The following is a 26,683-nucleotide window of genomic DNA, read 5'->3' on the forward strand; positions in this document are numbered from 1 at the left end:
CCCTAATTGCACGCCAAGAAGAAACAGTTCTCAGGAGTCTTTCAGCCACTCGGGTTGTGAAATCCTGAATGAAAAGGAAATAAACCCTAATACGCAGCCTGAAATCGGCCCCGGCTCCTTCTACACCGACTTGTTCTTTTAACAGCTTCTGTATTTTTCCAGCATCGTGGCTCACGTACTTTGTACAGTGTCTGTGGCTTCATTAAAAGCTTTCTATTATATCCCCCCAGGAAAATGCAACTGTCACCTCTCCTTGCCTTTTAAGAAGAGTTCCACTTTCAAAGATTTTTTTTTTCTCCCCTTTTACTAAAAGAAACAGCACTGGATTCAGGTTTTGTAAGTGTTAAATAACTTTCCCAGCGTGTATTAAAGGAAGATTGTATTTTATCAACAGCTGATTGATGCGGCCATGTAATCCTCTCGGTTTGTCTATAGTATCATATTTATTTAACCTGCTGGGGGACTGTGTTCAGGGGCCGCTTGCTCCCGCTGGCAAGAGCACACACATTACACACTACCCCAGGTATTCTGATTGATTGTTCCCACCCCACAGCCTTTGGATCATAATTTAACACAGCAGGTCCTACAGCACAGACGAGGTTTTCGGGAGGTTTCTATGAACTAGTACCGCGCAGCTACTAGGCTTTTCTGAACTAAAAATACGTGGAGAGGTGGAGGAGTGCTCACACGATCCCGGTGTGAACGGTCGCACCAACAAACCCCTTTAGCCTCTTAGTTTAATCCAAGCCCTTTATTTTTAACAAGTTCTTCCTGCAAATGAGCATTTTCGGAGATTCTCAAAGCGCCCAAGTCCAGCACCTGCAGCCACCTCCAATGCTTAATAACGGCGGTCAATTATAGTCAAGAATATTTAAAATGCGGGGGGAATCAGGCGCCAGTTTTCTCCTCACTTTCCCCAGATGAAACAGTTCAGAAAGTCTTTTGGCTGCCAGCTGCTGTTTGCCCCCAAGAGAGGAGTTAAAAACAAAACACCCCTCCAAAATCCCCTTACCCCCCCCCCCACCACCATCCCCGCCCTGCAAATTGTTTAACAAGCTCTGTGATGAATTCATTTGCGCAAGGAGTGCTGGTTCCCGGTGGCTGTTGCCAGCGGCGGGATGCTGGTCCTTTCCTGGGCAGCCCCGGTGGGTGTTCGGGTCCGGGCTGCTCCCCAGTGCCGCGCATTCGGGGCAGGTTTAATTAAGGTACCATTATTAATTTTGTTTTTTCGTGGTGGTTTTTTTTTCTTTTTTTTTCGCTACGGGAAATAACTTTTTTTTTTTCCAACTGCTCTTTAAAATAACAATTATTTATTATTATTGTTTTTATTTTCCCCTCTTTGCCCGGGGCTGTGCCCCGGAGCAAGCCCTCACTCCCCGCAGACCGCTCTCTTCTCTCTTTTCCTCTTTGCCCTGGGAGGGGGCAGCTCACGTATTCACTCGCCAAACGCTGCAGGAGCCCCCAAACCCAGCCTGAGCCCCTACTCTCGGTGGAGGCCGAGCCCGGTGGGGTGTGTGCCCAGCCCCGGGAGGTGCCTGGCCGGGCCGGTGGCCCGGGCGCAGCCTGGCACCCGGTAGTGTTTGCCCATGACTCAGGGCCAGGCGAGAGGTGCAGGGGCTTAGCAAGGTGAGGGAGATGGCAGAGGAGGTGCCAGGTAATAGATCGGCTCCAGTCCCGCGGGCCAAAGGCGTATTGACAGATCACGTTAATCAGTAATTCTGTTTTTGTATTTTCTTTTTCTTTCTCTCGCTTTTTTTTTTCCTTTTTCTTTTTTATTTATTTATTTTTCCTGGTGGGTGTCAGTGAAAACAGCTTCAATCGCAGGGCTCTTAACCCCTTGGTGGCTGGGACACCCCCTCTCCTTTCCCACCCTCCCAGCACCCCTGGGAAGACCCCCCGAGGGAGGCCGGCTTGCTTGCCCCGGCATTTCCCAGGGCATTTCTCCTTTCCATCTTCTTTTTTCTTGGGAAGAATCTTGTCATTTAGGACCACCTGCGGTGAGATCGCTGCAGCTGGCCGGGAAAGGTGATTTTATGGTCCAAACGCCTCTTTTGGAGGAGGGTACGGTGCGCACTTTTACGCTGCACCAGGGACTTCCCGCATTTACCTGTTCTATTGACAAAGTAAAGTAAATCCCACTTAAAAACATGATTCCTAGGCTCTGTAAGAATGAAGCATATATGTTTTTAGGGCTTGTTAGTGCCAGGTCATATTGACTGATTCCTGAATAGTTGCCATTGTGCCGCGCTTGCAAAAGAAACCCGAGCAAACACCACCCGAGAAAGGCTTGTGGTTTTCCTTCCCCAGCGGCTGCAGGCTCGCACCCAACCCTGCACCCGCACCCCGCCTCTCCTCCCCTTCCTAATCTCTTCCTTTAAAATTTGTTTAGAAAAGGAGGAAAAAAAAAAAAGATAATTCCTGGGTAGGGAGAAGGGACCAAGCAGCGAGGGGGGTTAATGCACTTCTTGGGCAGCCCCTTTGCCATCAGTAAGAGGGATGATGGAGCGCGGTCGGGTTTTCTCATCGCTTATCTCGATGGGGTTCTACCTGCCTAGGGAGGGGGTCAGGCTCCCCGCCGGTGCTCTGTGAGGCTGGGAGCGGAGCTCGCCTTTGGCTAGGGCCGGTACCGGTACCTCCAGGTCCCTCTCGGCCCCTCCCGGGGAGCGCTGGGAGGAAAACAACAACGTTTGTTCATTCCAAACCTCGGCAAACAGCTAAACTAGTTTACACAGTTGGTTTTGACGAACGAATAAATTGTTTTCTTTAAGTACACCGTCCTAAGCAAGCACACACTTTAAACTAGTTTTCCTATGAGACAGCTTTTTACTAGATTGCTTTTTCATTGCGTGGCTATCGAAATGAGATAATGACCAAAGAGGTGGAACCTAATCAGCCTTTTAGTTGAGTTTAAAGAGTCTAGAGGTAGTTTAAAGGTAGCTTTGGTCATGTTTGCTGGCCAGCTGCGATGTTTGCACTACCACGTTATGATGGGGAGAGTAATGTGTTTGATAGATAAGGGAAAGAGGCTAGCCAAAAAGCAAGGTCAGGTGTGATAAGACTTGACACTTTTACTCATTTTTCACACACATGAAAGGAAACTTTAAAATATGAAGCAAAAAGGAGAACCTCGACATGCTAACATCTATCATAAATCCCATACATTAACAAACCTCACTTCTTATTTAATTAGCCCAAAACCTTATCAGAGTTTGGAGCATGTCATGCCATGAAAAAAGTTCTGTTTTTGTTAGCAACTCGGTATGTTCTAAAAATAAAACCTCACCGTTCATGGGGCAATCACACAATTCCATTTTTCCTTCTACATGTTTTATCTTGGCTTTAAAAATAGTGAATAAAATAAGTTATAAGCTGAAGATAAGAGTCTGTAAGTGTAATCAATAGTGAAGGGGAGGCACAGGGTTTTAATAGAGGACAGAAATCCTGGAGAAGAAGGAAAAAAACATCACTCTGGACTTTAAATGTGTGTAAAACAAAACCACCAGGTACCAATGAAGAAATATAAAGTGAAACGTAACCAAACAATCAATGGCAAAACTCTCATTAACTTAAATAAGACCTGCCGTGACTTGAATGGTATTTCAGAAATACTCATGTCCAGGAGCACAGATACATATTATTGATCCTACATTCTATAAAAATGAATTGATTTTTGCTATAGACACAAGAATTTTAAACGAGAACTTAGGACATTTTTCTTGCAGAAAACATTTCTGCCATCTTCAGTTGAAATCTAAGCTACACACTGAAGATCAATCACTCGTCAACATACACCTTCCACAAGCAAATGATTTTGGTCTGCATTCAACAAAGTAATAGTAAGATAATATTTGCAGAGCCATCTAAAACCAATTTTCAAAGGCAACTTAGGCTAGGTGTACAAAGGCACTTACACACCTATGTCCAAAATGTGGCTTCTCAACATGCCTAAGCAGCTGCTGGTCAAAAGAAACCCAGTTTGCAGGCACTGCAGCTTTTGTCCCTGATGCCTGACAAATGCTTAGAATTTGCCTCTGGGCAGGTCTAGGGTTCTCTGTCCCTTGGCAGCGCTGAACAGCTTGGTGTTCTCTGCTTTTTCCCTGGGCCCTTCATAAATGAGGCCTTTGTGCTTGTCCAAAGGCTCTCATCGAGGGGGTTCTCAGGGGCTTAAAGGAGAAAATGGACCGGCTGAAGGAAAAGGACTAACCTGCTGTCTTTTCCCTCCTGGAAGGTGTGATTTCCCTGCCCTTCTACCAGCCCTGAAGGGGTTAGTTAGACTAGCCATACAGGGATGTGATCTATGCTCAATGTCTGAGAAGATATAAGCTCCTGCTCCCTCTCTGCTGGGATCTGAAGGAGAGAAAAGGGCCACATTTTCATCAGTTCCTCCCGAAACAGTTCCACTTTGCAGAAGAATTGGGCCAGAGGAAATGAGCAAGAATGAGTATGGCTCTGTATATCAGTGGCTAGAGCAGGCAGAGGGAAGCAGAGGTGGAAATGTAGTTCTTGGGTGAACCTACTAACTCTGGGATCCCCTGTGGAGTCAGGCACCTAAAGCATTGCTGCTGCAAATCCCAGCCCTGAAACTTCTCAGCTCCTGACACTATTCAAGCCTTTGAAGGAAGGAAACTGGATGTTGAATGGTCCCTTGATTCCCACTCCATACTAGGCTCCAGTGTAGATCCCGGAGTATGGACTGGAAATTCACCTGGAGGAGCCTGATCTTGGCATCGCTTTCCTGCAGAGCCCAGCGTAGTGCTTGAGGTCCCTGTGCAAACAAGAGCTCATGTCCCATGGTTGGTACTGTCACGCTAGCAGGGCCCTGTGCCAGCAAACAGCTCCTAATCAGGTGTGGCTCAAATACCTGCATTGTTCCCAGGGCAAGTGCATTTGATGTGCTCTCACACGTACAAGCATAGGAGGCACTTGAACACACATATAAGGTTTATGAGATTTAGATACCTACAATGCTTTGGAAAATAAGTCTGACACACCTGAGTCATTTGGGCATTTTTATAGTACTACTCTTAAGCACCTGCTTAATTGATGGCACATGAGATATCTGATAGACTTCATTGAGATATCTTGTGTCTAAAATAAAATGGGAGGTTCAGGGCTTTGCCCTACAGGGAAGGGATCACTCACCCACTTAGAGATCATACAGTGTCTTAACATGCTGCTGAATCATAGCCAAGGCAACAAAAGTACAAAAAGCCTGCATGGATAAAGGGGGCAAAAGGAAGTTTGTCAAGCTTAGCAATAGTCCTGAAAATAATACAGCCCAGTATCCTGTGCAGAATCTGCCCCTTCCAGCAAGGACTAGTGTAAGAATGACTCTTTGCCGCATCACCATTGCAGGGGGCAGATTTCCATCTCTGTAGTGCCTTTCTGCTCCTAATTCCAACAGGGAAATGACTGGTGGGTGCAAACATTCCTCAGAGTAATGGGCAGGCAACTGTGGCTCCAGCTGGATTACATTTTCCATAAAAAAACAAAGGAAACCTAGGTCTTCAGTAATGATTTTCTTCCTATAGGGGCCACCTTGTACACTTCTTTTTTTGTCTCATTTTAATAATCTATATCAGTGAGTGTTGTTTTTTAGCTGATTTTAATGTCAACTGGGGATTAATGTGCATTAATTAAATTGACTGTATTTTCTTTAATGAGCACAAAAGGATTTTATGTTAATACTGATGATCCTAATAAGGATTCTGTCTACTTATCTGTATTTTCTCAACATCCTGAAATATTTTATTAGGAAACAAATTAATTTAGTTACTACATGGGGTAGAAACAAAAGCTACCAGGTACCTGCTAACTGGATCTGGCATTAGCAAGCTATACAATGGTTAAGCTGGAAGAACTGTTTTTAGTTGCAGAACTGTTGGTTGCAATGCATTACTTTAAACGAATTTATGCCTTTTTTTACTTCTTGTTTGGCATTGACTGACTCGTTTTCTGTATTGAAAACAGTATTAAATGAATACCTGAGCAGCCTTAAAAGAGCTGCTGGAAGTGAAGTCTGAGTTAGGGCTCATAGTCCTTTCCTCAGAGCTAACAACTAGGAAACAGAGGATTAGCTGAGACCAGATGCTACAGAGAGATTACAAATAGGTAGACAGGTATTAATGTATGACTCCCCTTTCTGCTGTTCAGGTTGATAATGCAGATTAGTTTCGAACTTGTTAAAAACCTATAAAATAATAACAATCATTGACAACAAATGAAAGAAATACATTTATTTGCATGCATGAATATATCTGTGTCAATATATTTTTATCCATTCACAGCTGTTCCGAGCTTGAAAGACACTTGACTTGCTGAGCAAGCATTTAATAAAAAGCCCATGGAAATGTTAATTAATGGTATTTGGTACTAAATGCTCACTTTGATGCTAAAATGTTACGCTGCACAGATTTAAAATTCATTCGGCATTTTTTGCCCTTGTTACCATCTGCAAATTTCTGCCCCACACCCCATTCTCACATCAGGTTGCTGAAATAATTTGATAGTATTATAGCATATGCCAGTAATGAACACTAGGGATGGCTTCTGATCCCACTACACCTGTTTTAACATCATGGCTTACAATTGCATGATTTTTGTCTGCTGTTTGCCACATTCACCATGGTTCAGGGGACTATCCCAACCCAAAATGTGCTTGGTTCTCCACAAGCATGTAGGGAGAGGCAATGTTTCTCAAAGAACTCCCAAGAACTTCAGCAGCTGTCAGCTGCTAAATAAAAGAGCAACGGCAGGGAATTCAGGAAAAAATACTCTGCTGAGCAAAGTTACTCAGGCATAAAACAGTCTGTAAGATCCAGTAGCAAGTAGAGATGTAAGAAACCTGATGGCAGGTATAAGGTATGCTTGGAGAAGGGGGATCTGAAGGCTTTCAGGGTCTAGGAGTTCTCTTTGCCCAGACCAAGCATGAATGAGACCTCAGTGAATCCTACTGAAGGTAATTGTTGTTTCCTAAGCCTTAAGGTATTGGGAAATTCAGCCAAGAGTGGTAAATATACCTTCTGGGGCTGATAACAGAGCAAATTGCCAAATCTTGAAAAATATCTATGAGTAAAAGAAAAAAGATTGCTTACATTTGAAAGACTTTAAACTGTGTTTATAAAATGTTACTGACGTGATTACAGAACTACTTTTAATTTATATTTGTCCTCAATGAGAACAATTCTCCATGTAAATGAAAGCACAATAATAATTTAAACATAATTAGAAATAATTCCTTTGGTTGAAATACTGTGAAAAGGAATAATTTCCTCCAAGAGACCAGAAAATTATTATTTTTTTAGATTAAAATTCCCCCGAAACAGAAATAAAAATTGCAGTTGTCTCCTTTATAATGAGAGAAAAACAACAATAAGGAATCCATCTATTTTATGAACTTGCAATAGATATATGAGTGTATATACTTAGATGTATAGGCATTTATTCCTTCATACCATTTCTTTATGTTTAGTTCAAGTTTTATTCAATGTTTATATGGAGTTTTAATAACATTTCTATTTACCTTGTTTCCTTCTTGATGAATTAACCTTTTTCAACTGTAATTACGAAGTACATAATCATATTACAACATTAATTAATAAATTAAAGACATTGGTAGGTAACCTATAATTAATATGAAATAATGACTTAAATTATTGTTGTTTTTGACAATCTGGGGCTGAAATTCTATTTGTAATATCTCATGCCAGTATTCCTTAGTGTGATTACAGTGTATGTTACAGTAAAATATCCCATTATCATTTTAGCAGTGTGTACAGGAGAATTAATTTTTATGCCAGTTATCCCCAATGTGTCTAGGCATCGACTTCTACCAAATGGACTGAGGACCTAATTGTGAGCAATGCATTTTGTGTAGGCCACCAAAGAGTTCCAAACCATAAAAACATAATAAACATCATCCACCACATGACAGGTCTCCATTAAACCTGGCTGAAGAGCGGGGTCGTGCTCATTCTCTCACTGCTTTGAGATTACAGTGCTCACAAGTGGCAAGTGAGGCTGTGAGATTGCTGTGTTTTCCGTTGAGTACATGTAGCAATCTTGCGTGTTTGAATTAAAGCCATGTAAAATACAGCATCAGACAAAAATGAGCTGCCATGTATTGTTACAAAAAATGGTTTTTGGAAAATGAAAAGTCCATTTCCTGTTGGGGTACTTTAAAAATCCTGAGCATGCTGAAATGTATTAAATTGTTCCATTTTCCTTCTTTAATCTGACGTAGTTTTGAGATTAACCCCTGGGAAAAGTTATTAAGGAAATTCAAACTTGACAAATTAGCCAAAAAATTGTTAAATTCTGATGTAAAAAAGTGTTTTGTGAGGCAGATAATGACCTATCTCATCCTATCTAACAACTGGACTTGAAAGGTAAGAATGCATCAGCCGTAGACGTGAGGGATGTTGTTTAAGTCTCCACTCTGGATGTTTTCTACACGTGACAACTAGATCATAAGCTAATTAGAGTCCATCTTCCTTTAGTTATTCTTCTAATGGCTTTCTATATCACCCTTTCCTATATATTCTTCCTCATTTAATGAAATACAGAACTGAATACACTGAATAAACCTTTGCTGTTTCTGTCTCCAGAGGCTGACTCTAAATTCTCACTCTGAAACCCAAGGTGAAACCTTCCTGACAAAAAGAGGAAAATCATTCTTCAGACTCTGAATTGTGGTCCCTCTCCTTCCTTAATGAATTGGGAGATTCATTCACCCCACAGTCTGAAGGTAAAACTTTCCCTATTAGGCTTGCACAAGAAGTAGACTCATTTGCAAATATTTAGCAGGGCTCTGTAGCCCTCCCCAGGGACACCTTGGGCAGAAATGTCAGCCTGAGAACTTTCAAGAGAGTAAAACCACAAAGCTCTGATCTGACTATAAATGTTACATTGCATTTCATTATTGGTTTGGCACACGTTATGGCAGATGAATAGACTGCTTCATCTGTATGTTTGAATCTCTGTACACATAGCTGTCATGAGTGGTATTTTTGAAGGTTGCTGTCTTGGTTAGATGAAGACAATAACATTTATTTGTGCATTGATTGCACTAAATATTGGCATGTGCATAAATGGAGGCTGTAGTCAGAACATACAATCCATGAAGATTTAGGGGATGTCTTTCAAAGCACATAAATCTGTGCCTTGTTCACGTGCATATATAAATACCTGCATAAGCAAATTGAGGCATCGGTGTCCAGTCTAGATCATGGCCTTATAAAAGCAGCTCCTGTGCAACAGTCCACTTTACAATTTCTTCTGTACTAACCACCTGCTTTCATTGCAAACTTAATGACTGCTTTCAAGTGCACGACAAAAATGAGATGAGAGAGTTTGGGGAAACCTCCTTGTCAGGGAAAACCAACACCTTGAATTAAAGGCGTCAAACATTTGAGCCTTTGCAGTCAAAGCTGTGTTTTCAGAATATAAAACTAATAACGTGCATTGAAGTACTGAAATAATATAAAGGAGAAAAGTCCAGTAAACACAGCCCCTAAAACTGCAAAGAGATGCTTGCTTTTGATCTGCAGGAGTCTCTGCTTCTTTATACTGTGTAGGAAGAACCACTCAGCTTAACCTGTGGGTGCTGCCTACAGCAATGTTTTAGGAATTTGATATTAAAAAACCTCCAAACTACCATTTCTTGGGACTTTTATCATTCACTTTTCTCTGTATTATTTTTTTGTGTTATTAATCTAAAGAACAATGTTGCTTTTTCTTCCTCTTGTTTTGTCCATAAATTGATTTATGTTACAGTGGGTAGCTGCATTACACACCCTTGTGTAAAACATGCTGAACACTAAAGAATAAATGGTTATCTACCACTTGAAGATTAATCTCCTCTCTGTTTCAGTATCTGAGACTACAGAGCACTCACAGGTGGAAAAGAGCATTCCAGCTACAGGTTTGTGTTTTTAATAGCATATGAAAGCTGTTGTCAGGTTTTTTGCTGTAGTATTTATTTATCATCATCATCACCAGAGTAATTCATTGTAATTCTACTGTACATTTCATCCAAAACCCTCGGAGTGCTTTACAGGCATTAATTATCCCAGCCAACTCATGCAACATGTAAATGATGCATAGGGATAATTTAACAACTAAAAGGAGCTAGTTGTGAGGTAGCTCTATAGAGGTTGTAAATTAGTAGTACAGGCTATCCAAGTAAGCCAGTTGTAGCTTTGCCGAGCTGAAAAGTACACTACCAAATCAAAATAGCAATGGGGCATTAGAAGGCAGAGTATAATTATGATTTGGCCAAGTCATAGGATGTGTAAGAGTATTCCTTCAGTGCCATGTGTACTAGCATTTCTGTGTTCTCAGTTCACTGCGTATGATGAGCATTGCTGCAGACTACAGAAGAAAAACATTTTTTATCTAGGCAGGCCAAACCTATGACTTTTGGCCCAAAACTTCAAGGAATAAAGAGGAGTTTTCTTTAATAAATAAACAAATAAAATGAAACCATTCCTCATAGATTGTATTTGTAAAGCTGTTAGTTCTCGGTTGCATCTCTAAGACATCCCCAACAGCACAGGGAATGCCACTGCTGTGCTGGTGTATGGGTCACTTTAACTGAGACTAGAAATGCCAATACTAAAACATCATCTGGTGATGATGTGACAGGATCACACAATGAGGCAGTAAGGATGAATGCACGTATAGATGCAAATATCGCTCCTCCAATACAGGAGCCAGAGCAGATGTTTCCTGAATTACTAAGCTCTTGGTGGGCTCCTCACCTCCAAATGGAAGGAACTTAAAACTTGTATTTCCAATGCTTTATGGAAACTTTAATTAAGAAGCAGAGATCATCTTAGCCTGGAAGGGAATGCTGCTATTTTATAATTTCACTGAAACCACAGTTTATGGAATATTCATGGTTTTAAGCCACATTTGCAGTAACAATGTTAATTTTCCTCCTTTTCCCAGGATTTATTAAAAGGTAATTGGCCATCACTACTTCCCGTCAGCTGCTCACCTCAAAACGGTTGCTGTCTCTGATATCAGTCAGCTGTTGCCATGGGAAAGATTAGGTTGTCTTAATTGCACATGTTGTCAGTTAAAAACATCAGAGGAAGAAAAGAAAGCCACAGCCAAAAGCTATGACCACAGAATATCTAGGCGTGCTTGTAACAAAAGCTAGAATAAATACACAAGGAATAGAAACTATTGCTCCTTTTAAGGTCAGCAAGATCAGTTTTCAAACAGCAGTGCTGAAGGTGAGGTTTAGGGATGCATCTCCTCTCATCTCTCCTACAGCAACTCATACCTGCTTATTTCAGGGTAAAGACACAGCCTTTTACCAGATGTGGATGTGGCCCCTGCATCTTACTCAGATGCCACGTGAGTGCCTCTGTCCCCTGTGCTTCGAAGAGATGTGGAGTGGTAACCTGTACAAATATGTGGGTATCCTAGCAAAAGGTTTGTCAACAGCATTCAAGGTCAATATATATCAAAAAATGAGGCCTGGTTAATTTACTGTCATTTATGCACTTGGAGTTAAGCAGCAACGAAGGGGTTAACCATAAAGTATTTCACCTTGAACCTTGCACTCTCTTTATCTAGCACACCATAATAAAAGATCAAGAGTTCCTGCTTATTATCTTATTTTTCCTCCTTGTTCCACTAGGCTAGGGCCCAGACTAGTTATGGATTAACACTGTGATCAATAGTAAGCTTGCTGTCTCACTCTCGGCAGGGGAAAATGAACTCAAAATGCAGTCAAACTCTTATTGATCAAGGATATAGGTCTCACTTTCATTACCTCTGTCTCCTGATAACCCACATATAATGTGATGAGTTGCTAATCTCTCTGATTTTCAATGGACCCTTCACCCCTCCTGTCTGCACAGTAGAGCTTTTATTTTTGCCTCTTCTGTGTAATTCTTGTAGCATTAACTCTCACTCTATTGCCATCAGACCCGGTCAATCAGGATTCATAAAAAGACTTTTAGATAGAATTGGGCCAACGGTGTTAAGTTTATATTTGGGTATCTCCAAGCAAGTGAGTTACCCTTCAATAATAAAGCAGATTGGACAGGTAGAGGAGAAAACTGCTTCACCTACTGCCCAGACAAAGATTAGGTAGTAGAGGACGACTCAAACCCTTCTCAGAAGATGATGTTTATGTGGATGCTCGCATTAAAAACAGACTGTAATATAGTACTTTCATAACTTTAAATTTCCTTCTTCTGTCTGTTGTGGCTAAAGACCTATTTCAAGTCCATCTATTTTTATCCATCATTTTGGTTACTCGCAAAGAAATACTTGCTAGTTCCTTAGAATAAACTTTGTTTGGTGTATACAAGTGAGGGCACTTCATATGCAAAGCTAGCATTTCCTCATAGCCCCCAAAACAAATAGCACCAAAAGAAGGGCAGAAAAGCAGTTTATTGACAGTGGTACCAATAACCAGAGAAGTGCTGAGTATTTGGTCATCTTCTGTGAATTTTTAGCAGGCTCAGAAACAACCTTGTGTTTAAAATGTTCAAATGAAGAAATTTCCTTCTGGAATACAATGATTTGCTTGACTGAAAAAAGGTTTGTATTGATGTCTTAATTGAATTTTTAACCCAAAATTATAAAAATGTTTCCTTTTGATGAAATCTATGTTTTCTTTATTTATTTTCCATTGATTTTAACAGGTGTAATGATAAAACCGAATGGAAATTAAATTCTAGTAACAAGTATGAAGGTGAAAAAGAAGTTCCTAAAATCATGAAGTCTGGAAGGCTTTTTGTCTGATTTGGAGATAAACAAATTTTGAAATATTGGAATTCTCGGCAAGATAAGATTCCCAGTGTCAGCTAACCCCACTATCTTGAAAACAGATAATTTGCTGGTGAGCTAAGCCACTGGATTAAAGTGATCAGAACTGTGTTAGACTGTGTTAATCAATGTCCCCAAGCAGTGCTTTTCCCAGTTTGTCTCAAACAAATACTCTGTGTGCTTCTATCAGGTAATTGAACCAGGTCCCCTCACATACTGTGTCACAGGAATTCAAACGACAGTTCTTGTAGATCCAGTCCTTGTAGATCCTACAAAGCGAGTTGTTATTAGCATAATTATTTGTGTGATCTTCAATCAAAGATGTCATCACATTTTCTTAAACTTAATATAGATTAAAAATAAGACGTTATTGATTGGTTCTGGAAGAGAAAGATCTCAAGTTTCATGTGCAGTGTTTGCCTTCGGTGGTAGTTTTCTTATACATTAGATAACACTCATAACCTTGTAGCCATTGTGAATACTGAGCTTTCTTTTGAAGCTTACATCAATCATATAATTAAGACATCTTAGTAGTACTTTTGCAATCTAGCCAGATTGCGATCTGTGCTCCCTGGGCCTGTTTCTGAAACTTCAATTCATGTTGGTTCTTTTTTGTATGTGTGCATGTGTCACGTAATTACCGCTCTTCTTTCTTTATGCTTCTTCCAGGTACTCTTTGCGGTTGGTCCAAATTTCTTTAGATTAGCCTTCCTGTTAGCTCTAAGTCTTTCCATTTTATTACAAAGAAAAATTAATTGGGTTCTAATAATGAGGTAGGCATGCAGGGCACTCACCAATGAAATACAATTGTTTGTGCATAATAGAATCTCTATGGTGGCATCTGCTTGAACAGCTAAATCAAAGACCAACCAAAATCACTGGTTAGAGATAATTATCTTTGCTGTAAAACACGCTCAGATCTATATGGTAAGATAAAAGCTCACCTATGGTATCACTAGCCAATACCTTTTTTTTTTGTGTGTGTGTGTGTGAGGCAGTAATGCATTAGTTAAAAAAGCAAAAAAAAGTAAAGCCATAGATGATGTCTGAGATCAAAATATTCACATGCTCCAACATTAAGCAGCTGATCTTTCATTTTATCATCTTAATAAAAAGGGGTCTCAGCTTCAAAGGGGTTGTTGACACTTCATGCTACCCTTACTGCTATGTCTCTTTTTTGTTTCTTCTCAGACATGTCTTTTGATACCCAGCGTTCTCTGCTAAATGTGACATAGCATCAATTTGTGTATTAGAGTTGAAGTTTCTTAAAAATTGCTCATTTAAAGGCATTGGACCTCCCCATATGATTTTCTTCATTAATTCAGTTCTGTATTGAATAGGCACAAACCGAGAATTAAAAAAGGCAGATGTGAAGAGGAAAAGCTATTTTATAGTGGAAACTATTTTTATAGAAATGATGAAGCCATCACAAGGAAGAAAAGAGAGCTGAATTTTTGATGTATAAATCTGTGATACAGTCCTGCATGTGTCAAATGGGTATGTCAGAAAAAGTGACAGTGGTATTTTTTCACTTTATGACCCAATCTGTTTCTTATCAAAGTCAGATCTGGCCCATAAGGATAATGGACATCGGCTACTCAACAGGCCTAATAAGGTGGGTTTATTCTTATTTAGTCCCAAACGCATTCTTCTATTGAAGACTTAAAGAACACTTAAAATTTTGCATATAAAGCAATGTAAGCCCAGGGTATCATTTGATAAGGCATGCTAATGCTGGCAAGATCCCCAGTATGCAGACAATTTAGCAGATACATTCACAATATATAGGTTTGGTGGAATAGCTGTAGTGCTAAAATGAAACCAGTTAACCTTTAAATACAGAGAAGGCTTGAGTTCAATACCAAATTTGTGCTGCTTTTTCACTCAACTCTAGGCCCAACATTTAGTTATTCCCTCTTTCTCTAGAGAGACAAACAGGGACAGGCCATCACAACGTGAATTAATGAACTGCTGGCAATAATTACAATTATAGTTGACAGTCACACTGCAGTGCTTTACCTACGAGTCGTGACACAATGAACAATACCTGAGAGGCAGAATGAAATTCTCCAGAACGGAAAGAATGGGTTAAAAAGGCATATGGAAATTTACACTGGGGATAATTTAAAGCAACTGCTTAAAGATGAAGAAAAAAACCCCAACGTATAATCACAAAATGTCCACCAATTAAGCCTCAAGAAAATTTCCCTTTTTTTTCCCCTACTTTCTTGTTTCGAGATGGAGTTCACCCTAGAGCGCTGAATTTCCATTCATGAGCATAGTACATACATAATTAATGCAATCTGCTGTCTGTTATGACTAGAGATGACAGAAATTTATGTGACAGCTACCAAATATGTATATATTTGGTTGTTGTGTATATGGCTGTTAATAGGTTTGACTGTATCTGGCATTGATAATATGCCACCAATGTGGTGAAGTTAAACCTATCCCACGTCTTTCAGACCTGGTGTGTGGTAGGGCTATGCAATTTGAATAGGTCCTTTATGCTCTTTTTCAAACCAAACGTTTTTATTTTTGTCAATAAACTGTGTCATTTATTATAGTTAAGAAAACTCATGTTGTTTGAGGTCTTTATCAGAGTTCCTACAAATCAGGTTAATTGGTGATCAACAGAGCTTTTCTGCCTTTAATGAGGCCTGGTAGCCCAAGGCAAGGCCCAGCTCTTGATAAGGGACTTTCCCTTTCCTTATTCAGGACTCTTTGATCACTTTTTTTTAACTGGGAGAACAACCGCCGGGAATGTCATTGTTTTTTAATTGCCTGATTACCAAATGTTGGAGATAAAAGATAGATGTTCTCAATTAATAACATTTACATAGATTAGCATCACTAACAAGCCTCATTAGTAGCTGCTGACTTTTGTTTAGACTGCGTCCCATGTCAGTTGTGCTCTGATAGTGCACTGGTAAGTATGCTCTCTGTATTAAAATATATTTCTTTCTAATCTATTTCCATTAATCAAGCTACATATATGACATTTTAAAACACAAACGGGCTCTCATTAAAGTTAACTCTTACTTCTCGGGGCGTTCAGTGCAAAGTTGAGTAATATTAGGAGGCTTTGCATCAAAAAGCCTTGCCTTCAGGAACATTTCTCAGTCCTGAGGTAGGGTAATGTATTTAGCATAATAAACAAGCCATTGCAGCCAGTTGTTTAGTGTTCCCCTGCAACTTATGCTCCTGATCTAGTTATTAATTTTGAACCACCGGATTGTTTGTTTTTGCTGTGCCTCAGTCTACTCATCTGTAATCTATATATAGTGATACCTGTTTTCCTTTAAAGTGCTTCGAATGCAAGGGCAGAAAATGTATTTGTGGTCCTCACAATATATTTAATAAATATCTGTATCGAGTCAATAAATCTCTTTTACACCATTCTGTTAGTGCAAGTGTTATCCTTGAAATCTGACCTCCTGCTGAGGCCATTCCTCAGGAAAGCACGGTGTCCTAATGATTAAATCATAGATGTCAAGAGCCGTCAGGTTTGCAGCACAGAGAGAGGCAAGGGGAGTTGGAGTCTTCTTGGTCCTCACCCTGAGACTGACTTTTCTGCTGGTCAACGCACTTGCAAGTGCTTTTGGGGTAGCAGCAGAAACCTCCCTCTCCCCTTCAAGAAAACCATCAAGAAAGTCATCAAGTTGGCTGTACTTTAAACACTCTTGATTTTTTTGGCAGTAAAAATCTATTTGAGAACTTGTACTTTTCTGCTTTGAGAACAAAACAAAACATGTCCCAAACAAAAGACAGAAAACAGCACAACAGCACTGTTAACGAAAAATAAAGCTTAACATGTAGCTTGCCACAAGGGAAGGGGAAATGGTATTCTGGCTGAACTGTCAATGGAATCAAGCTAAAAGCCGAGAGATATATGGAATGCCAAGTATTTCAGGAGATAGAGACACACTTCTGCGCGTCTTCCTATGTGTGCGTACAATTGAAGATACAAACATGTATGGACTTCTGCAGATTAAAAAATGCTTCTATCTATTATTTTGATCAATGGTCCTGTTTTTTATATTTTCAACACCTACTGCACTGATACACACAAACCCAATATATTTTATTCCATCTGCTTGAAAATCTCTAGTGTCATGGCCTTTGTTTCAGTGTTGAAGCTGATTTCAGGGTTGTATAAAAAAAGTAAGCTCTATAGTTCAGTCAAGCATCAACAGTAAAGTGCTAAAGCAGAAGCTTTTGTGTCATCGGTGGATGGATTAAATAAATAAATCAATCAACAGTGGATGTAAACTTTTTTAATCTCTCTTTCTAGTACAAAAATGAAGGTGTCGATTCTTCCACCCTTGCTCTTTAAGACAGGAATAGCTTTGTTGACTTCCACTAGAACCTGCGGTGTAAGATATTTCTCCCTTGTCAGCAAGGGATATCAGGATGTAAAATGAAATAGAACTCAGGAGGGATAATGCATTTTTATTTGTCACAATTTGCAGCTTTTTGGTCAAGTATGTTTTATTTTTATGTTTTTTAAAGAGGGGGGAAATAACCTCCAATCTTCATTTTATTGATGCATGTGTTTCATAGGGCAATACAAAGCATGGAACAGAAAACACAGACAAGAATGATACAGGAACTGGAAGTTCCCTTTGTGGCTTTACATCATAAGATGGCAGAACTGTGATTACAGGTATGTGCATGTATTTATTTTTTTAATTATTTGTTTTAGAAGAGAAAAGATAGTACTAAAAATCTCCATGTGCACAGTACCAAGACTGCTAAGCACCATTATGCTTGGTGTCAGAGCCCTAACATGACGGATGTGTTCAGAGAGTGAAATTCATCTTTGTTTATAGGGCCAATGCAGAGCATGTGAACAACTTAAATGCCCTTATGAGGGAAGAGCATGGCCCACAGACTCACTGTACTTGGGCTCTTGAACAGCCTAAGGATGGCCATTGCTTCAGAGTCTGGCTGGGTTCAAGCTGTTTTCCCAAGGGGAATGCTTCCGGGCTGTTATCTGTCTTCTGGACTATCCACCACTCCACAAACAGAAGTTGTTATTTACATTTTAGTTCTTCCCTTTTTAAACTATCACCTTTGTTTGTGACCAACACAAAAGAAAAGTAAGTAATAAGTAGAGAGAAAGATGTTTCTAAATAAGCAAGCTGGGTCCTTTTCTATACTTACTTTCCAAGTCCAGGTAATTCCAGCATTCTGGTCCTCCAAATTCTTTGATTCATGTTCAGCCAACCAGAATATTTTCCCTCTTGACAGGGTATAATTTCAGTGGAGCTGTGTTTTGTCTCTGTATGATGCACTTCATATTTTTCATGATTTTGTATCCCTCATACAACACTCTGTCAATTAAAATGATAGCTACTTATGTGGGACAATAAGTGACTATGAGGGAAAGGATTTGTGGAGGCAATTTACAACCTTTAATTCAACTCCAGGGATGTGCTCCAGCACAGCTACCCTGCAACGGCTGTGCCAGGTAATTTGCTGGAGCACTCCACTGAGGCATCAGCCTGTTGATTGCCTGATGTACAAAAGACCTCAGACGAGGTCATAGTCACCAATTAGTTTTAGTAAAAAAATTGGGAATATTCCTTTCAACATTTATTTCAAGATACATTATATGCTTCCATATCATAAGGGTTAAAAGAGGCAGACAGAAGGAAGCTTTAATAAAATACTAAAGAAATTAAATCACTGTTTTAGTTGAAGCAAAGCATTGCAAATCAACCCAAGATCATTTTATTTGTCACATCGCAATAAACCTTTACATCTGTACTTAAGAACTGACGCAAATACTACTTGGATCTTTATGTTCAGCCGCAGAAGAAAAAAGCCCCAAACAACTATTTATCACCTAGATCTAATCTTGACCACATTTCCTTCTTAGCTAGTAGATTATTCTAAAAAGAAACAGATGGTTTTAACCATCTTTCCAGTACCAAAATAAAAAACTGGTTTAATTAGTGTGTAAGCAGTCACGGCCACGCACTGCATGTGCAGCTCCCCGCAGCAGATCTTCTCTCCTCCACTGCTGAAATTCTCCCATTCCCATTACTCCTATAAACCTTGAGGCCAGCTCTTCGATCAGTATAAATCAAAGCAGCTCCATGGAGTTGGATGGAGTTGTGCCAATTTATGGAAGTTGAGGTTCCGTGCTCGTGTCCTAATTTTTGTTTATTTTTATCCCCTGCCAAGTGTACTAAGAAAATAGGGAAATGTAGAGGAAATTCCAAATGCTGTTCTAGCATTCATTCATGGTTTGTCCGTTTCAACAAATGCAAACACATTGGTATGTTTTTTTTCCTGACTACTCTTCTTGTTTACATATACACTTTTGAATAAAACAGGAGATTTACTAATGAAATGGTGCAATTAGCATAATCTTACAGAATCTACCCAAAGGAGTACAGCAGAGAAGATAAGTTTGCCTAAAGTATCTTTTCTACTGCATAGGAAACAATTTTTGTAATTGTATTCCCCCCCCAGTATTTTGTACCATTCAGATTGCTAGGGAAATTCTGATTTTTGACAAAAAGAGCCCATTCCTGTTTAATCCACATGCCGATTCAAGGCAGTTTAGTGGATAAGGCAGCCGGCATTCACCTTTGGGACCTCTGTTTGAACCAGCTTCAGGTTATAACCTAATTGGCTTCTCTCTCTCAGCTCAGTGTCTCCAAGTCAGGCCATGGATTACTACCCAGGCATTAAGGAAACTTGCAGCAGAGTTGCATGGCCTGAAGATAGACAACTTCAGTCACAAGCTCTGCCTGTCCTGACCCTGATCCTTCGCTTGTACAAATATCCTCTGCCTGTGTAAAAGAAGAAAGAAAATCCACGCTTTCTCTAGATCAAAGCTGTTATTTGCCTTTGTTTCGCAAGGCATCTGGACAAGGAAAAGGGATAAAAAGATGGGTTTATTTGTTTGTTTGCTTTTAATTTGAATAAGGATCAGAACTCTGGGAAAAAGTCATAGCAGCTAAATGAAATTGGTGGAAAAACAACATTTATAATGTAGTGGCTTTGAAGCAATTGGACCCATGTGATCAAGGATTTATGACTTCTAGAAAAGAAATAAAAGGATAGGTCTAAGAAGTAGGAGAGATCCAGAGCCATCCCATTATCACAGCTGGATGAGATAATTTTTATTGTTCAATTAAAACAAACAAATGAGAAAAGAGTGAATTCTTCAGCTTAAATTTCACTGTGGTTGGACTAGACCCATGGTGAAACTGAATTCAGAGGAGCATAAAATCCCTACCTTAACAGCGGAGCACTGAAATGAGGAGGCAGTCGAAAGGTGTCATTTGAGAGGGACAGTGATTGTTTTTGTGGAAAACCAGACTTTTTTTCATTAACTCCCCTGAAGAATCCTTCTTGCTTTATTCATTATTTCTCCTAACTGAATAGTTATCTGATGAAACCTTTTCATGTTTCCTCATGGAAGGGCTCTCTCATTGGTTTTTACTGCTGAATATTAAATAAGTATATTAATTTCTTCAGCAAATCTTCCAGTAGATCACTTAAGCCTGATTATATTTTGGATTTATTAGACCCATTTTCTTTTGTTTTTGCCTCAAAATATCTGTTGAAAACTATTTTTAATTAAAAATATGCACTTATGAGTGAAGAGTTTTGCAGTCACAAAATAATTTATTTTCTATAGGAGTGTAAAATGTAGCTACAAAACAAACACTTTACATTGAAATTTTAAACTTCTCTTCTCAAAGAGTGATTTTTAAGGAGATTTTGCAGTTTTATATTTGGGTGTGGAAGAAAATGCAAAAAAATGGTAAGGATTTATTTTTCCTTCTTTTTATAACTTTTCTTCAAGTTTCTTTTGCTGCTTCAGAATTTTTAAGTATTTTCTGTCTTTTGGAAAAGGAGGGGACTGTCATTTGGTCAGAATCTGATTTTTCCAAACTGGAGGAAGATATTAAAGTTTATAGAGTGGACAAATAGGAATAAGAATACAATGAAGTGGAGCCACCCCTATCCTTGCAAATAAACAAGGCCAAAACCACCGAATACAAACAAAACAAAAAGCCAAACCACAAATCATGTTGTTTCAAACTCTTTTAGAAGCAAGCAGATGTCACAAAGGGGAGGAGATGTTTGGGTGGTATTTTTACAATAATAAAATGCAGGACTTTGAAGTATTTTTGAAAAATGAAATAAATTAAAATTAAACTATAAACAGTGCTCCCATTTCACACTTTTCATAAATCCTCTTTTTTCCCCTCCAGTGTCTTTTCCTTGCACCTCTTGTTCTTCGTCCTGTTTCTAATGGTGGTGATTAGTTTTACAGGGTGAGATGTACCACAGTTTAGCCAGTTTATCCTGGGACTCTTGTGTTTTACGCCTTGGGGCAGCTCCTATTGCAGAGCATTGAGATGGATGAGAGGCAGGAGATGAAGCTATCGGTCCAGTTGTCACCCTCATCCCAGAAATTGGCACAGATGGAAATGAACGCTAATAATTTTTGGCTGCCTCAGCATCTCATGGAAGCTGTATTTGCTAGGTCTCAGCACTGATCTCTGCACTAGTTGAGAGGTGAGTTGGGCCTTATAAACTCCTTGTTTTTCCTAGAAACTGAAAATGGAGAAAATCCTTGGATTGGTGGTTGTGGCAGAGGAATGACTGCTGTGGCTCTGTGTCATAAGAATCCTCATGGAGACCACCAACAGAACAATTCAAGTCAAGACTTGACTAACAGGTAGTGGGAGCCTCTTACAGTCTTGAATCCCATCATCTGCCAGGTTGGCAGGAAAGAACTCGCCATCTCAGACCTGCGCCCTTGACACAGGCACACTGGGCATTACTAGGTGCATGTGCCACGGGCTGAGATTCATCTGCCATGGGCTCCCCTGGAATCACACTGAAATTATCTTTTGTTACATTTGAATATTGCATATGTCATTTATTAAAGTCAGTCACATTTCTGGTCAGGGAATTTCCTGAGTTCTTGTTAGGAAGTTTTTTTTTTTTGAGACATTTTGCATCATTTGCAATTTCTGATGCATTCAGCTACTACATTAGGTCTCCAGAGCAAAACCTCCCTGTCAATAGACTTCATTTGACAGCAGTCTGGGGAGGGAGCTTTAAAACTCGAACGCTAGTTTTGAATGCTGGAAAAAAGCTGCCCAAGTGATAAGAAAATGGAGATAACTGATAGTTCCCTTAAAAGTGTTTCATGTCACCCTGAGAATCTCTTGAATACCTTATAATAGAAAAAAAGAATAAAAACATGGCAGAGTCAATTAAAATTAAACACCACAGAAAACATTTAATAGATAAATCAAAACGCCTCTATAAAATTCAAGATGCAGCCCTCAGATGAATTTTTCCATTGCATGTTCTTCACTACATGAGTGGGTATAAAATGCTCCACAGATACTCCTGTCATCTTTCCCTATTACATTGCTAATATATTTATACTTGAGACTTACTGCCTTTTCCTACAGTGAAAATAAATAACGAATGTTCTTTTCTACTCCCCACGTTATGTGTTTTAGAAACTTCCAGAAATAAGTCAGAACAGCAATATTTATATAGTTAGGCCTGGCATATTTGTGTATATTAGGTAAACATGGTTATTTGGAACCAAGCTGTGCCTGTATGGTTTCTTCATGCTGTTTTGTTGTCTAGAGGCACAACGAGGCCATTTTTTTAGAAGAAAAATGTGCCACATAATTGCCACTTTGTGATGCATTCAGCTAAAATTATGGAAAAAAAGAATCTCCTTCCCCCTTTGATGCATTGTGCTGTTCCACTCTCGCATCTACAAGCTTTCCAATGCAACCGTCGTGCTCAGTAAGAGAAAATACCTGAATTACATACACAAGTGCACACATATACACACATACGCATGCTGATAAGGTTGGTTTAACCCCTGACTTGAGCACAGATCTCAAAAATTGCCATAGAGAAAAGGATATATTTGCTAGAAGGGGAAGAAAAGCAACACTGTTAAGAAAGGTGCAAGCCGACATGGTAAATAAAAGCAACACAAGCAAAGGCACAATTGAAGCAGGAAACAGTTGGGAGATGTGATTCAGCACTTAGGCTGGGAGATTATGTTTAACATGAAGAATGGAAAATGAAAGGCAGCTCCTCCTGCTGCATATTCATTCTAATAAGTCAAATGGAAAAATGAGGGACCTAACTCATTTGAGACCAATGCCACAGAGGCAAATACGATGCAGCTCCAAATTTTCATGTATTGCCATTAAAACTGTGTGAAAACTAAAGGAGTGTTACTGGAGGAGTGAATCACTCAATAAATCCACACGGTGTTCTGTGGCATCAAGATGATGTTTTAAAACGATGCAATTATGTTTTCTGCAGGGATGTTTGTCAGGACAAAGATGGCCCTTTGGAAAACACCTAGCATGGGTTTTTTTTTGACATTGTCACAACAAAAGTGCAATAACAAGTACCTCTTTCCACTGGCTGTAGACAGTTTATTTATGCAAGAAGAAAATAAGAGTAACATTAGAGTATTTGTGTTTAACATCAAAAGAAAGCTTGGTACAAACCAGCACACAGGAAAAATTGCTAAAATCTGTTCATCACAAGAGGTTATATCTCTAATGCTGCCAAAAGCAGTAAAACATCGCGTTACCTGTGATGTGATTGCCATCTGAGTGAAAGGACGGAGTTACCTTGCTCACACCAGTATTTCTGTAAAAGCAGTTTGTGCATTTGTGGTGGTTTTGCCTTCTCATTTTTCCAGCTTCTTCACCATTCTCCCTTGCAGATCCCATACTGGGAAATGCATTCAATGTATCTGTAGTCTTCCCCAGAATAGCATTAAAGCTGCAATATATGCATTTATCTCCTGCAAGATGTTCAGAGTTGGAAGATAACCCACACCTGTGGACTGAAAGTTAAACAACTGGGTGCAAACCTGGAATTTAAATTTCATTCAATTTTTGACATTTTGTCTCGTCCTGCTTTGGGGTGAAAATGCAAAATTTCAAATCTTTTGAAGAAGTCGATGCCTTGAAAATATTTAGCTTTGAAGGCATCAAAATAACTGCTAGACAGCAAATGCTGATACAAAACTTGCTCTATTGAAAGTGTCATCTACACGTTTTGTGTCTGAGAACAGAATATTCTTTTTGTTCAATATAGTTGAAAACTCCCTGTTGAAAATGTAACATTCTTGTTTCATCCCTTTCGAAATTTTTCATCCGAATATATTGGTACAGCATCATCTCATTACAGTTTTAAAGGAAAAGAAATCTCTGCATGTGGCAACATGTGCCAGAGGATATGTAATTTAGACCCCAAATATTAAAATTTAATCAGAACAGTGAAGTCAAAGTGAAACAGGAAAATCTGATGGATGATACACAAATAAGAGCAAAATTCAGTAAAACTCCTTTTTATAACCAGCCATCAGCACCCTTGTCAGAGCAGGCAAAACTTGGAAGCTCTTTCAGCTGCAATGAAATGACATTCTTCGCATGCTTTTTCCCCTGAAATTCTGCAGTAAGTTAGACTAATTTAATTTCATATGAAAGTGAAATTCCCCGGAGTCCAGAATCCATCTCAAAGCACGTACTCATCTCTTGTCACGAGATGTCCAACTTGCAAATCATGTAGACATGAAAGACCATCAGGTTAGTTTCAACAACTGGAAATTTCTCCTCATGACTGGACTCTGACCATAAAGAAATATATCAATATACCTTTCTAAGGAAAGACTATTTCATAAACAGAGACTTTCTTTCTCTAATTACCTGCAGTTTTCCAAACGTGAGAAATGAGAACACCTTCTACTCCTTGCCATCGGACAGAAGTGGGAGGCATATGTTAGTTTTGTAGAGGCTTGAGCTGTCTGCCACTAGTCTCACAACCCACTTCAGATCAACCACATCAAGGAAAACCTATGCTGAAATTAGTTTTTCGTATTTCAAGAGACAAGGTTTATGATACCTCTTGTTCACAGGTGGTCAGTTCAAGGACTCATTAAAAGTTATACAAGTTTTCTATTGATAAATGTGTGGAAATTATAGTCAAACTGTCTTAAGAAGTCACAGCCATTAAAGAACATGTGCAGCATTAAAGGGAAATAACAAATTATTATTTAATGAGATGACTAGTCTTGCTATTGTTGCTTTATTTTCAAGCAACACTGAAACAGACTCCCTGGTGTTTGTAGTTTCTGGCTATCTTTTTTTTCCCTCCTCATTATTAATTCTTTTTTTCTTCATGCTAATCAGCTACAGTGCTATGTGTTCGGAAGACTGATTTTCATACCTCTTTCCCTTTGGATTTAAGGGTTACTTGTAGGCCTAGCCAAAGGCTCTGGCAGCAGGTAAAGTCAAGGACATCCCTCATGACCACCGCAACGCACACACACGTGCAGAGTTTATGTGACTGCTACACCTCCAGGTTAAAGTTCATGGAGGATTTCCATAAATCCAATGGGTAATGTGCCAAATAAGATTAGGGAAGACTTCACATTATTGCACAATCCAATGAAAATATCATCTGCTAAGCTCCTTCTGGTGGTGACTGGAAGTAGGTAGCTAATATTAGCATGTATTTGTCTCAGAGGCAAAGTAAAGGCAGGAACACCTGCTTGCGCCCATGCAGAAAGTGGGAGCAGCTATTGTAACTTCTCCTGTGGCGACGTCTTCAGCAAAAATGCAATGCTTAAGAGCTGAAATTCTGATCATTCCCTGTTTTTCCATATTCTTTTCTTTACCTTTGATTACATTACATTTGATCTCACCCTTTATATTCCCAAATGTATATATAATCAAAATTCTGTTTAGATTTACCTAGCTGTACTTTCATATGCTACCTAATTCACGACATTATGTATTTTCGCATGCAGAATCGCATTAATAAATGAAGCAGGTGGATTTTTACATCTGATCTGTGCTTGTTTTATTTATACACATATTTTTCTTTCACACCTTGACCTGCAAGAAAACAAGAAGGGAGAGTGAATTCTGGTACCTACATCCTGGCACTTGCACAATAATCATTCAGAATGTTTGTATTTGAGAATAAAGCAAAATGATTTTTTTTGTTCCATGAGGCAATAGTGGAGGAAGCCTTAAAGAGGCAGGCAGATTTGCATTCTGTATTTGCCCCCTTAATAAACGTGCTTAACTAATTGCCTGTCTTTTGATCAGTTCTCAATCCAATTGTCCCTGAGCAGAAGCAGAATCAGATTCTGATACCATTACTGAACCTGGTGAGGACCTGACTCCATAGTCCTCCTCTTGAACTCAATTGTCCAGATTCCCAAACTGTATAAATCAGCATGGCCCATTTCTATAATGAAAAAACTAACCTGAGGAGATTGTTTGTGGAATAAAATCCTACACGGTGAGAGTAAGGAAATGTGGATCATAATGTTCTAAAATTTTATGAAACATCCTTATCCATAAAGTCTTCCAAAAAGTAAAGTAGTAATAAATACTTCTGGGACAATTAGCTGTGTTATTCCTAAATAACATGGCTTGGTACAATATGGTCTGTAATTCTGCTTAGGAGTAGAAATAAATACATATGCAGAAGTTGATGCAATTAAAGCATTTAACCTGTTTAAAGATTGTCCACTTTTCCCAATGTGGTCATTATTCACAACTGCTGGATAACAAACATAATCTTTGCTGTTACTTGTCAATAACCCTAAACATTACTTGGCATCTGTAAATTGTTAATATTACATACTGACACTACTATAACTGAGGTGTAATAATAATAAATAAATGATACTGCTACAGCAGCCTGCCTGGATGGATGCCACCTTTAGAAAATGCTGTGTTTGCATAAAAAAGGGTTTACTTCATATCAGAACAGCCTGACCTCACACTGCCCAATGGCTGATGGCTTGTAACAGTCCCAGTCAGACAGTTGCAGTGACGATACTAAA

The 26,683-nt window shown here is 39.2% G+C and overlaps 1 long non-coding RNA gene across 1 annotated transcript; it reads left to right on the top strand.

The window, feature by feature from the left end:
* Positions 1–1,136: 1,136 nt before the first annotated feature.
* On the top strand, positions 1,137–17,456 carry LOC134167188 (uncharacterized). The gene is made up of 3 exons (XR_009966137.1): positions 1,137–1,205; positions 8,607–8,746; positions 17,353–17,456. It is a non-coding gene; the product is annotated as an uncharacterized LOC134167188 (long non-coding RNA).
* Positions 17,457–26,683: the final 9,227 nt, after the last annotated feature.

This window comes from Pezoporus occidentalis, unplaced genomic scaffold, assembly GCF_034315485.1.
Source record: "Pezoporus occidentalis ecotype Australia unplaced genomic scaffold, CSIRO_AGI_Poc_V1 ctg11, whole genome shotgun sequence".
Classification (NCBI taxonomy): domain Eukaryota; kingdom Metazoa; phylum Chordata; class Aves; order Psittaciformes; family Psittacidae; genus Pezoporus; species Pezoporus occidentalis.